Consider the following 8,250-nt stretch of genomic DNA (forward strand, 5'->3'; position numbering starts at 1 on the left):
TCTCTGTTCTCCCTTCTTATAAGGATATCACTCATCAGATTTAGGGCCAACCCAAATCCAGGACGATCTCATCTCGATCCTTAACTAATTACATCTGCAAAGACCCTATTTCCAAATAAGATCAAATTCTGAGGTTCGAGGTGGACATGTGTTCTTGGGGTGGGGGGGCACTACCAACACAGGATAACTGGTTAGGGGGTTGAATGAGAAGGTTGTAGTTAAAGCACCTCATATAATACCTGCACATTATAGGTCTTTAATAAATACAGGGGTGGATATTATTTTCTGTTATTATTGCTGCAGCTGGGGTCACCTTTGCTTTTCTAGGGAATAAAGACAAAGGTTTGATTTGGGAATGAAAGGACAGGGCTGGGGAGTAGCAGGGGAAGGGGCAGCAGAGAAAAAGTAGGAAGTTTGGAAAACGGGAGGAGAAAGTGCTGAAGGGACACACACTGCCTGGGCTTGCTTGGCTCCTGTGCCCTCAGAGGCCAAGGCCTGGGATGCACTCGGCATCAGGCAGGAAAACTGGACACCTCAGCCTGGCCCAGGCCAGCCACCTCCCATTGTGGCCTCCTTTCCCTGAGGGATAAGAAACTGAAGAATCTGGGGAAAGAAACTCTCTATGTGCCCACTTCTTCCTCTCCTTCTGGTACAGGTATTTCAGAATTTTTCTTATGGGAGTGGGAGAAGAATTGACTCTGGAAGCAAGAGTCGCAGAGTGTAGAGGCCTCCTCCCTGAAAAGTAAGTGAATCTCAGCGCTGAGTGTGGAGAGAAACTCCTGTTATTTCAGAAGATTCCTGAGTCCTGGAAATGAACCAAGCATAACAAAAATATGAAGTCAAAGGCAGCTGGAAAAGCTAGGCCTCTTCCTCCCCAAGGCCAGAACGATGGGCATCCTGGATGCTCTAAAATTAAGTCAATTCTGAAGACACCAAAATTTCATCCTGATGTAAATTTTACACTGCCAAGCACTGTAGCTAATGGTTTGATAGAACTGTGGTACATGTTTAGGTCACTGGAAGAGATCGAACGGCAAGAAGTGAGTCATGACTAAAAATCATTAAGTATAAAGATTCTCTTGAAGTCTAACTTCTTTCCTCCAGAGACCAGGCCCAGTAGCCTGTCAGCCAGGTGTTTGTTTTTTTGTAAGTGTTCATGAACACTCAGTCTAAGTTCATGGGCTACTTCTCAGAATAATGTTTTAAACAAAACAAAACAAAATAAAATAAATAAAGTAGTACAAAGCAAACTAATAATATCAAAAGACAGTTATTAAAATACCAACAACAAAACAACAGATTTGTGATATGGTCCATATGTGTTTCTTTCTTAATGTACTAAATCACAAGATCTAGCAGCAGGTCCTACAGCTACTGTAATTTTGCAGTAAGGAGGGATATAAACGATATTTCAAGATCTCTGCAGAAACCGTGGTGAGTTCGACAAATATCCGTGATTTGCTGTCTACATTCATAACTGAAGAAAATGCTAAATTTCAGTTGGAGGGTAGTGGAAATAAACACAGTTCTTTTCTCATCCAAGTTCACAGAATTCTATTCTTAGGGATCGGTGGGCCCCATATTTAGAACCCCTATTCTGAGCACACTTTTCAAAAGTACCCAATTTTTGGTGGGGCTCTGCCAGCAAGCCCAAGTACCAATTCCGTTATGTTAGCAAAGGAGGCCCCCTGCTGGCCAAAATGCGCATGCCATCCATCCCAAAACATTTAATTGGCCGTGTTAGAAAACAATGGGTCAGGCAATTAATTCACTGACTCGCATCAAGAAATGAAGCGCGGAAGGCTGCTTGTCAGCCAGGCCCCGGGGTATCTAATCAGTACAGATTTAAAAGCCCCATTTGGCTTAATGGGCAAGTGCTGATGGCTTGTGCTGTTGTTCATTAGCAGAAGAGGTGATGCCAGCCTGGACTGCTGTTTCTAAGGGGGCCGCTTTCTACTCTCCCGGTCAACGACAAATGCGGCAGATTGCTTAAAGGTTACATTTCCCCAGGGGCTTGTCTGACCAGGGTCTTTAAACTCTGCTTTCAGTGCTTTTGGAGCTTGGAGCCAAGGGCAAAAGAAGAAGAGGAGATACGAATTCAGGACTTAGTATGTGCTAGAAACCAGGCTAAGTTATTTTCACTTAAGCTATTGCAGTTAACTCCTCAAGCAATCCTGCATGAAGTTACTATTATTATTATTTACAGAGGTAACTGAGGCTTGGAGAGGAAGGTTGTCACTTGCTCATGGTCGCTGTGAATGAAGGGCTGTGTGGGCTAGGGGTATGCGTAGCACATCTGATGCCCAGTTTCTGCCGCCAGAGGCAATGAGATTCCCACACCAGTGCCGACTACTGTTAGCACAGAGTTCTGGGGCCTGTTGTCTGGTTTGAGCCCGAGGCTTCACTCTTACTGATGGCGTGAACTTAGACATGTTTATCAATCATTCTGTGCCTCAGTTTCCCTATCTGGAAAAGTACCGGTTGTAAGCGTTGTTGTAAAGATTAAACGTAAAACCCACAGAACGGTGCCCAATATCTGTAGATATTCAAGGACTGATAGCTATTATTACTCTGAGAAGATACTGCCTCCTGAACATAAAAGCAGCAACACAGCAGCCAACAGCCTAAACCAGTGTTCCTCAACTACAGGCAGTTTTGTTCCCTGGGGGGCATTTGGCCATGTCTGGAGACAGTTTTGGTTGTCACAACTAGGGCCCATCTAATGGGTAGAAGCCAGCGATATCGCTAAACATCCTAGAGCGCACAGGACAGCCTCACCACAAAGAATTATATGGCCTCACATGTTAATAGTGCTGAGGCCGAGAAACTCTGCCCTAACCCTGAACACCAGTGAGGTGGAGAATATTTTGTCAGTTACGATGAGGGGCTAGGTTGAAACTGGAAGCCCCCATCCTAATGGAGGGAGGCTAGGTAATAACCAAGTAAATAAACAGGAAACTATTAGATGACAAGAAATTCTGTGATAAAAATAAAGCAGAGTGGCAGACAGAGAGTGATGGAGTTGGGCTCTTTCTAGTGGATGAGCAGAACGTACTCTTAGAGGAGGTGGCGTTTAAGCCGGACTTGAATGACGGGAAGTGACCAGACATTGAAGATCTGAGCAAAGAGCCTGGTTGGCAAAGGAACAATTCCTGCGAAGGTGTCAAAGCAGGGACAACCTTGATGTGACTGAGGACAGAAAGAATAGGAAGTTAGCAAGTAGTGGTAGGGAGGGAAATAGGGAGTCAAATAAAATTCCAATAAGGCGTCACAGACGGCTTCCTTTAGATAGTCCTACTTCTTGATGTACTTACTCCCTAGGAAAAAATCTTGCCTCAAAGTATTTGACAATAACTAAAATATGTGATTTGTTATGTGATGTAAATTTTAAGTTGGTTTTAAAATTGTTGTTGTTGTTGTTTCCTTTAGGAAGCAATAACAGGGAGTCTCTTCCCTGGCAATGAATTAGTTAACAAGGTCAATTATTGGATTTGGTTACTTCCGGTTTGAGATAAACCATATTGTGTCTTCCCGTTCTCTGTAGCATGGGGCTTGTTCAAATGCAGTACCATAAGAGGAAGTTTAAAAGGAGGGAGACCAGAACACAGTTCCATTTTGCTCCGTTTGAGCCTTTCAGCTGCCCTGAGTAGAATGCAATATTTTGAGAATCAATAAAGCCGGGATAGGAGGCGGGGAGGACGGCAGGCAGAGTGCCAGCCTTGCCCATAGCTACTCTGCACTCACAACATCAGAGGCTGAGGAAAGGTCCATAAAAGGAATCGATTATCTAATTCTTCCTCTGTTTCTGGTGAATTTCTCACATATTGCTGAGCCAGAGTTATAATTTATTAAGCAAGTAAATGAAGTAAATTTTGATAGAATGTCTAATAGACTGGTTTATAAAATGGAGTGGGAGGGGCAGGCAGAAGGAGGTTTCTATTTTTGAAGATGGGATAAACTATATTCAGGGTCCTCCAGGCAGAAATGTGTGTGTGGTGTAAATAACAGGGACTGAGCCCCCAGAGGTCTGGACAGATTGTTTGGAGCATCCTTAAACAGCTCTAGAATCGAAAGTCTTCTCCGGTGCTCTGTTACATTTAGTTTAAAAAATTTGCTGGGCATTGTTTAGGACTATTACCAGACCCCAGTTAGAAAGCACACGGGCTCCTAAAGCTAGCTCTCAGTTAGTGAAGCTGGCAAAGCAAGTCAGCCAGCTACCAGAGTCAGCACTGGTTCATGACTCAAGTAACCCAATTAGGGCAAATTGCTGTCTCCTCCTCTTCCTTAATCTTAGGACCCCTAGTTTTATTCAGGACAATAAATTGTACTCAGCTAAAAGACTATGTTTGTATTTCCCACCACAACCAAAGTTGTATGTGGCCATATGACTAACTCCTAGCCAATGAAATTAAGTGGAAGTGTTTTGTGTAAACTCTTGGAAAGCATCTTAAAAGACAGCTGATGTATACACTTAGCTCATTCTTTCCTTTCTCCCCTTCTGTTGCCTGGAATATGGATATGATGGTTGGAGCTCTACCAGCCATTTTGTGCTATGAGGACAGGGTCATACTCTAAGGAACGTAGTGGTGACTAGAAAGAGCCTGGATCCCAAAGACCTTTGTGGAGTTGGCATACCAGCCCAAAGAATCCTATCTCTGGACTTCTGTTGTATGTAAGAGAAATCAACTGCTTCTATGTTACTTAAATCATGATTTTGAAGTTTTTGTTTAATGCAGTCAGAACTAACCCTAAATGGTACACCAATATTTGTATAATGTACCCACATTGCGAGATTGAATGACCAAGATTAAGTACTCTCATAAAGCCTTATTTTATCTAAGTTTCTTAAAATTATCATTTTGAAACAATAAACAATTTATAGTAAGATTGACACTATATAAAGTCTTAGCTGACCAATTTTGATTTAATCTAAGGGGTATTTTAATGCACCTTGGCAGATCTCATCAAATGAAGAGAATGGAATTCAGGTGTTCTATGGCCTTTTTCATTTAAAACTGGTTTAAGACATCTGCAATCATTGGTGTATACAGGACTAGAGAGAGACTAGAGAGATCTTCAGGCTCCTATAGCCGCGTATCAATAATTCTCAGTTTATGTCACCAAAAGATCCCAGAAGTCCCTCTATTTCTTGAGCCTCCTGATCTCCCAGATGCAATCGTGTGCACTGACTGGCTCTACAGTAGCCATCCCTGGGGTTAAAACAAGAGAGAGTTCTCTGCAGCTTGTGGTAATCATTACTGCTGCTCACCAAATGCTTCTCAGACTCTGCCTTCCAGCCACATGATAGAATTGTACTTCCTGGATCTCTGTGGTTGAGTAGGGCCATGTTCTGGCCAGTGAATTGTATTACCTCCAAGTCTGGCATGTATTGCTCACGTGAGACCCTTCAGAGTTGTATTTTTCATTTGCCATAGTATCAGGCAGTGGCTGCCCATCACCTGTGTCCAGGAGGGAAGGTGATGCCACCACTGAGCGGTGTCTCCAAGTGTCTCTTATTGGACATGTAGTTTTGAACAAGAAATATACCGTTTTTTGCTTCAATCCATTGAGATTTGGAGATTGTTACTGCAGCATAATCTATATTATCCTGACTGATGCATTACACCATCCAGAAAAAGGCTTCCGAGGATGGCAGTAATCACAGAGGAACTGAATGTTATAATCTATGGTTCCAGCAATCAGAGAAGACATGAGGGTAAAAGTTCCCTCTGATTTGACTCATACATTTAACCCTTTTAAATTCTGTTAAAAAACTTTTTTGTTGAGAAGCTGCCTATAACATATCTATGTACAAAAATCTGTCAGTAAGCAAAGCAATCCTCCTGTTTCTCAGTGACTTCAGACCCTAACAAACTTACTGCCGATCCCGCATTTACATTCCATACACAACTGGCTCCACCGTGTGGTGTTCAGAATAAATAACATTTATTATAGGACTATAAAAGCAAGGTCACGTAGCTAGTAATACCATATACGCCTTGAGGGGGGACTGTACATGATAAAATAAATTACATCCAGCTTGCGAGGGCATTAAATCAAAAGCAAGAGGGAAAATATTTCTGTCACGTGAGCCAGGAAATGCAACAGGAGTGAGGCTCGCTCATTTATTTGTTGATTCAACTAATATTTACTGAGCTCTACTATGCACCATATATTATTCTGGGCCCTGGGGATATAGCAGTGGAGAAGACTGACAAAGTTCCTGCCTTAGTTGGAAAGACAGACAATGGAACAAATCAACAAAATAATATTTACTACAATGTTGGATGTGACAAGTGCTATAAACCAAATTAAATCCAGGTTAGGGCATAGAGAGAGATCGGGAGGGGTTCTTTTAAATAAGGTTGACAGAAATAAAGGCAAACAATCCATATTTAGCTCTCCCAAAGTTCATTTAGATAAATGACCCAAAATATCAAATACATATAAATATGAACATTCTCTTGCAGACATAAAAGGTTAAAATGCTTCAAGATGCCCAAATCTTGGTTTCTAAACATGATCCTGCCTCAGGCTCTTCAGGCTGGCATAACAGAAACACCATAGCCTGGGTGGCTTATACAACGAACATTTATTTCTCACAGCTCTGGAGACTGCAAAGTCTAAGATCAAGGTGCCAGCGGATTCAGTGGCTGCCGAGGGCCGCTTTCTGGTTCCTAGGGGGCCACCTTCTCACTATATCCTCACATGCAGAAGGAGGAAGCTCTCTGGGCTCTCTTTCATGAGGTCACTAATCCCACTCATGAGAGCTCCACCTTCATGACTTAATTCCTTCCAAAGGCCTCACCTAATAATATCCAACTGAGGATTTCAATATATGAGTTTGGGAGGGACACAAATATTCAGTCTATAGAAATTTCCCTGAAAAGAAATGATGACTCCTTGGAGAAAGCACTGATTTTTCAAATCTGAGGCAGGAAGTGGACAAGAAGATCCTGGGACTTGTTGTTGTGCCAGAAAACACAGAAGCATTCAGACAGGGTCGTGACAGTCTTTAACTTGAAATAGCAGATTATAGGGGATCCCACTGGCAAACTGGGGGCGATTTAAGCACCAAGAAGAATAACTACTGTAATTGATATTACATTGAATGATTAAAATTCATGAGTTTGTGGTGAGTTTTTTAAAGGGAAGGGGCTCTGCTTTATAGAATGCCAGCAAAAGGTATTATAGAATTAGAGAATCATTTTGCTAATTATAATGGAATACTGATTCATGTAAGGATTATCTTGTATATTAATTTCCTGTTGCTGACGTAACAAATTACTACAAACTCAGTGGCTTAAAACAATACAGATTTATCATTTTATAGTTCTGGAAGTCAGAAGTCTAAAATGAGTCAGCATAGCTGTGTCCCTTTTGCAGACTCTAGGGGAAAATCTGTTTCCGCCTTTTCTAGTTTCTAGATGCCGTCTACACTCCTTGACTCTCATATCACTGCAACCTCTGCTCCATTATAACATCTCCTTCTCTCTGACTCTGACCCTTCTGCTTCCCTTTTATAAGGATCACTGGGATAACACTGGGTTCACCCAGATAATCCAGGATACTCTCCCCATCATGAGATCCTTAATCATATCGACAAAGTGCCATTTCGCCATGTAAGATAAAACATTCAGAGTCCAGAGCTAAGGTTGTAGACATCTCTGGGAGCCGTTATTCAGCCTACCACAAATTGTATGTGTGTGTGTGTATATATGTACATATATGTATATACATGTATATGTATATATAATGTGTGTTATATATTATGAAGTACACAAATCACTTACAAGATATTCTTGAATCTAATTAAGGCTTTAGCCCTAACTTCCAGGTTATAGAAATGACATCATAATAAAATAATCAAACACATTCAGGATATGGGACATGCTGTATGTCTACTATCTCCTCAAAATTGAAATGTCATACAAAGGATGGAGGATATCCTAAAAATTTTAAAAAGACTTAAGAGATAATAACAAAATACAATGTGTGAACCTTGCTTGAATCTCAGTTCAAAAAGATATTTTTAAGACAATTGGTAGAATTTTAAATTTGTTTTTAAATATTAGATGATATGGAATTATTGCTAATGTTCTTATGTTTACATAAGATAATGTCTTTATTTTGGGGGAATGCATGTTGAAATATTTAGGAGTAAAGTATACGACGCCTGAAACTTACTTTCAAATGGTTTAGATAAAAACCGTGTGTGTGTGTGTGTGTGTGTGTGTGTGTGTGTGTGTG

The sequence above is a fragment of the Globicephala melas genome, chromosome 7 (genome assembly GCF_963455315.2).
Source record: "Globicephala melas chromosome 7, mGloMel1.2, whole genome shotgun sequence".
In the NCBI taxonomy this organism is placed as follows: Eukaryota; Metazoa; Chordata; class Mammalia; order Artiodactyla; family Delphinidae; genus Globicephala; species Globicephala melas.